Raw genomic sequence first — 6,000 nt, 5'->3', positions numbered from 1 at the left:
TATAAATTTATTTGGGTTCGCGTGCCAATTGCAAAACTCCCTTCAACAAGGATTGCATTTGCTCTAATCTTGATCATAATGAAACAGTGCTTCTCTTTTCGAGGTTGTTGAGATTAACAGGAAGAGTTTATTTCGTTTATTTAGTCACCAGGAAAGTAAAAGTCGTTCTGGAATTTTGTATGTGATTTGGTTTCGCTTGCAAATAGCAAAACTTTCTCCACTAAGGATGATAACTGCGCTTATCTCGAGCATGTATTGTTCTGAGAGAACAAAAATGAATCATCAAACAATAATCGTCAAATGATTCTACAAGAAAAAAATATTTCAGGGCGACCAAACTGGTAGAATGGTTATTTCTAAAATTTCGTAGCATTACAATATAATATTCGCAGTTATAAACAAACTACAGCGTAGTTCTACGTCAACAATGCGGTCGTGTCTTGGACACAACCTCCTATAATTTTTTTTATTTAAATGAAATAGAAATGTAAAGTGCCTTTATAAAGATAAACCATGTTACAAACAAATTTGGAACCGATTCGATTGAATTTGCATGAACTTGTATTAGAATAATTGATTCCTTATACGGCTTTTCGCTTTGCGGCCGATTTTCGTGGAACGTATCTAGGCCGTAAAGCGAGGGGTATGTGTGTAATAAAAACCTCGATATTCTTTAGGGTAAACCTTTCTGTATGACAACATTTATAGGTATCAAAATAACATTGATGTTCAATAAATTCAGTTTTTACAATGAAGTGATCGGAATTTGAGACAAAATGGTAGCTTCAATTTGGTTGATACAATATTATGCATTTTTGGAAAATTTGTAAAAACCCATACTTGGTTCCATTAATTAGAATATTTTACAACTGCATTCATTTTACACGCAATTCTGTATGAAAAACTATACAGACATTATTATCCTAAGACTAACTATTCTCGATATAAAACAACAAGTATAGAAAGTTATATCTCATGAAAAACCATTAACGCATACCATGAAATCTCAATCTAAATCCCTTGGAATGGTTTAATTTTTATAGTAGTGGGTTATGCATACTCCGTAATTATGAAAGTTCGATCAAAGTAAGTTTACATGAGATATTTTTAGAATATAGATATAGAAAAGTTCAATGATATGAGAAAAAAATATGAACGTTTGACTGGGCTGCACTCTCAGACGGCTCAATTCGTTTATTGATAAATACGGAGAGTGTTGAAATTCAAAAAAAATGAAACAGATTCTATTTAATTTGTATAGGTGATTGTATTTAAAAGATATCTTGTTCGTGGACATTTTCTTACCCCCTACCTCCCATAAAGTTGTCCACGTGGTATGTGGACAGCCCCCTCTAGAGTCATGTTGACGTAGAAACTGCTGGAAGAAGTCAAAACTCATTTCCAATTGAATGCGAAAGCGAATTTCTTCATAGTCCCCTGACTATCCTCAGTTGCATATGACTTTGTCGAGCCCTGCCCAGTGCAAGTATTATCGAAAATTTAACAGCAAAATTCCTCAGAATGAGGTAATGAATCGACCCTTGACTCCGGGATTTTATTTGATAGATATTTGAAGTTGATGGGGGTACAGTTAATAATTAATATGTGATATGTATTCTATTGTAAGTTTGTAATAATGTACACATACATTTTTGATTCTGTTAACCTTTGTGCACTTTTGTTCATTCCAAAATAATCCTGGAGAACGCGCGCCAAAGGACGTTTCGAGCTGTGATCGGCAGATCCTCTTCGCGCTTCTTCGATCAAACGTTTTTGCCGCCTCGCAAGTGCCACTCCAGATCGACGCCAGCAAACCGCAGCAGGAGCGCCAATATCTGTAAACATAATGTTTTGGATTATCCGAAGAGACCCCAACACTACCAATGGCTCTCTGCTGCGTCCATAGCAGTGACGACGCCGACAACGGACGGGTTGCGAACGACTCTGGGCCAAGAGCGGTGGACTTCGCTGGGATGAGTGCGGGCGGTGGTCTCCTGCTTGTCAGCAGTGGCTTGACAACGCGTCAGGACGGACGGGCAGAGCGTGTAGTACCGAACTCGAAAGATTAGCGAAAAACAGCACACCGTTCGAACAGTAATAATAAAGACGGCCGATGGAGTCGCCCAGGGAATCAGTAAAATTTTGCCACCCGTCGAAGAAGCACACACGACACGATCGCGCGCGCGTGCGGCTCGAATTCGGATCGCTCTTTTCGCAGAGACATACCTACATATTTCGATAGACGACTTCTGTTTCGCTAGTGCCGTGTGGTGTGGGGGTTTTGCGTGTTGTTGGGGGCAGGAAGTGGCCGACCGGAAGTGAAACGCGCTGGAGTGGTGATTGGAAAAATTGGTACGAGGAAAATTAATTAACCAGTGAAATAATGCGAGTTGATTCGTGCACGATAGATAGTGACAGTTGGAATTCTAAAAAGTGGAAAGGTGTCATCCGTTGGCGCATAATTTGCTTTTTATTTCTATCTCTAATTGTCGCACAGTGTATTTCTAGGACTCAGTGTTCATGACTGTTATTTTCTTCTCAAATGTGTTATGAGAGCCATCAAATTAAATTTATTGTGAAGAACGATCCGTGTAGGTGGGGTTCTGAAGAAAATTTATGTTTCTATCAACGATAACAGTCTGTCGTTAATGTAAATATTCAATAGTTTATATTCAGATTAAATTTATAGAAAAACTAGCTTCAAACCTGTCGAATGTTGATCGCCATCTTTTGTGTGAATATTAAATTTGGAACTAATGGACTAAAAATCCTAATAATATTCATTTTGCTGCTTTCGTTCCTCCGAAGTTTGCTGTGCGCTTTTCCAATCTATCAAAACAATATGTTCAACGTATCTCACCCCAAAATTTTGGCTCCGAGCAAAACTATGCCCACTTGTGATTCATTCTCGATCATAAAAAAGATAACATCAAATGAACACGTCAATTTCGGAAGATTAGTTCATATTCATGAACCACCCGTGTGTGGTTACGATACCGATCGCGAATTGAAGAGCCTCTAACAAGATTATCCATCGAATCATGCTCTCACTCATGGCATCCGTTACGCAGTGAGTGTCTCGTAAATTACGACTAGTTTATGGATACGCGCCATTCGATACACATTCGGCCATCCATTAGCCGCCCACAAAATTACGCATTTCAGCTGGCTTTGCATCTAAAAATATCCCCCCACCCTGGAGCCGATTGTGTCGTCGTATATCTTACCTCGACCACATCAAATCAGGCTTCGATAGATAAGTGCGGCATAAAATTTGCACAATACACCTCCTTTGAGGCGGTGCGGATTTTCTTCGGCATCTAATTTGGAAGTCAAATGTTGCGGCTAGAAAAATTCTAGCCGCAACTATAACAACGAAAGCTTTTGTAGGTCTTCGAACTCGTTTATTTCAGAGTGCGAGCGCTGTTGGGGAACTGGCGCAGCTTCAGCTTGTTTGTTTGGATTTTTTCGGTATTTTTCGGTATTTCAGTTTGATCTATGGGCTATACAGATGGGTGCGCGAAATGCGTGGAATATTAAATCTTCTTTAGCAATTAATCAATTGCGATTATGGCTTATGGGTGAACCCCGGTTTGAATGTCACGAGTTGAGCTGGAAATCATTGGATGTGCGTTAGAAATGAACTGATACGTTTGGGGGACCATCTCTATAACATTGCATGTTACCATCTAGCAGCTGATTTCAAATGTTAGAACAGCTAGATTCATATACAGTAGGGTGCCAATGAATGTATGGGAAAAAATCGACACTAAAATTTCGAAAAGTTACCCTATACAAAATGTTCACCACCTCGAAAAACCACCCTATGCCAAATTCCAGCTCAATCGGACTTAAGGGAGAGTGGCGCAAAGCGGTCAAAGTTTGAGTTTTTTGAAAATCGAAAAATCACCCAAGGAAATCGGGGTTTTCGTGATTTTTTTTTTTGATGCCAAATGTCTTAAAATGGCATGGAACATCGAGATCTAGTGTCATCTCGAAAAAAAATGTTTGTCAAAAATCGGCACTCTTGGACATGCGAAACTAAAAGTTTGGTTTAGGGTGCCAATAAAAATAGTTATCTCGATTTTTCATTCGGAACTTGCTACGAAATGTTGATTTGCACGATAACATACCCTATGCAAAATATTAGCTCATTCGAACTTTGTTTACTGGTGTCGCAGACGTTGAAATTTGAGTTTTTTGAAAACCGCAAAATCTCCGGAAATCGGGGTTTATAAAAAAATGCTGATGCCAAATATCTATTTTTATTGGCACCCAAAACCATACTTTTCATTTCGTATTCCGAAAAAAAAACCCAAAAGTCCCAGAGTGCCAATTTTTGACAAAAATTTTTTTTCGAGGTGACACTAGATCTCGACGTTTCATGCCATTTTAAAACATTTGGCATAAAATTTTTTTTTACGAAAACCCCGATTTCCTTTACTCCCCCCTTGGGTGATTTTTCGATTTTCTAAAAACTCTAGCTTTGACCGCTTTGCGCCACTCTCCTTCAAGCAGATAGGGTGTTTTTTCGAGGTGATGAACATTTTTTTATGAGGTAACTTTTTGAATTTTTTTTTTATCCCATTTATTTATTTTTAAGGCTCATTAGCATTTTAGCTGTAACAGAGCCGAATTTTAATCGTGTACATGTCACATGGTTATCATATCTATAATTAGCACATTACACAGTTGCCATTCGCCAGTATTTCTTCTATACCATTACATATAGTACATTCACACAGTAGCCATTTAGGCGTAAGAGTATTCTGTCTGTTCTTCCATTATCCAGTTGGACCACCGGACAGCGGAGACAGTTGATTGATCATTGTTGAGTTATTTATAGAACAGCAGCCCGATGTGTCTTGCAGAGCAGAGCAGTTGTATGGATGAATCGATCTAATTTCGACCGTGGATCGATCTCCATCGCTGATGATTGTTGCGTGGACGTAGCTATTCTGTAACAACACAAAGATGGTCAATGAGGGTCCTGAGTTTTGAACTCACGATCGATCGCTTACTAAGCGAACGCGCAACCAATGTGGCTACGGAGACACCCTAACTTTTTGAAATTAGAGATGACCATTTTCATTGGCACCCTAATATACAGCCATTCCATTTCAAACCGACATAGTGCGTCTCCGATTTTCGTGGAAAGTGGCAGATTTGTTCATTATCGCAAATAATTAGACTCGTACTTTTTATTTTTTCATTAGGGTGACCATTTCTGTTTTAAGCCCCAAAATCACTTTTTTTCACTTTTTTCCTAAAATGACTTTTTTCAAAAATTCATAACTTTTGAAGTATAACACAGTTTCTAATGATCGACATATCAAATTAAAGCCAATTACCTCGTTAGAAAAAAACTTCAGTTGCGAAAAATTCAAATTTTGTTTCCGTTATTATTGATTGTATTTGTTTATATGGTTTTCATGGTCTCGGGACCAAGGGCGCTATAATCTTTGATATTTTATCTAGAAAGCTGAGGGAAGAACGAATATATTTTTAAAAGAGTTTGTATGTCATCGTTCAGATCTGTAAAATTGATCTAAATGATGATTTTCACTGCAAAACATACATATGCATACCTTTTATTTTGAATTTTCCCTTTTTATTTTGAATATCCTTGTTTTATATATAAGATATGCACAGTATTTTTTTTCGAATTTTTCTAATCATCCCAAATATTTTCCAAAGTATTCTATCATTCTAATTTGGGTGAAGACAAACTCACAAAATATATGGACGACGCATGATGATGAGTTATACGTACGTGGGAAAAACTGTATTTTATATAGAAAGAAATCTCAAAATCAGAGATGTGTAATTTTTGAATTAGGGACTGTCCACATACCACGTGGACAGAAAAAGCATGATTTTAGACACCCCCCTCTTCCTCCGCGGACAAGCGTGGACATTTTTTATACCCCTCCCTCTATTGTCCACGTGGACATTCTTTCAGTTTTTGGAAAACAATCAAGAAAATCCCGTTTTTCCCTT

The 6,000-nt window shown here is 38.0% G+C and overlaps 1 protein-coding gene across 2 annotated transcripts in view; it reads left to right on the top strand.

The window, feature by feature from the left end:
• The first annotated feature begins 2,142 nt into the window (after positions 1–2,142).
• The window catches only part of LOC129767465 (uncharacterized), a 155,116-nt gene continuing 151,258 nt past the window's right edge, over positions 2,143–6,000 (top strand). For both annotated transcript variants that reach the window (XM_055768415.1, XM_055768406.1), the window contains exon 1: positions 2,143–2,352. The gene's annotated coding sequence lies outside the window, so the exon portion shown is untranslated. The remainder of the gene's footprint in view (positions 2,353–6,000) is intronic.

The sequence above is a fragment of the Toxorhynchites rutilus genome, chromosome 1 (genome assembly GCF_029784135.1).
Source record: "Toxorhynchites rutilus septentrionalis strain SRP chromosome 1, ASM2978413v1, whole genome shotgun sequence".
In the NCBI taxonomy this organism is placed as follows: Eukaryota; Metazoa; Arthropoda; class Insecta; order Diptera; family Culicidae; genus Toxorhynchites; species Toxorhynchites rutilus.
Note: the sequence above shows the minus strand (reverse complement) of the source record. Positions and strands in the feature narration are given on the sequence as shown.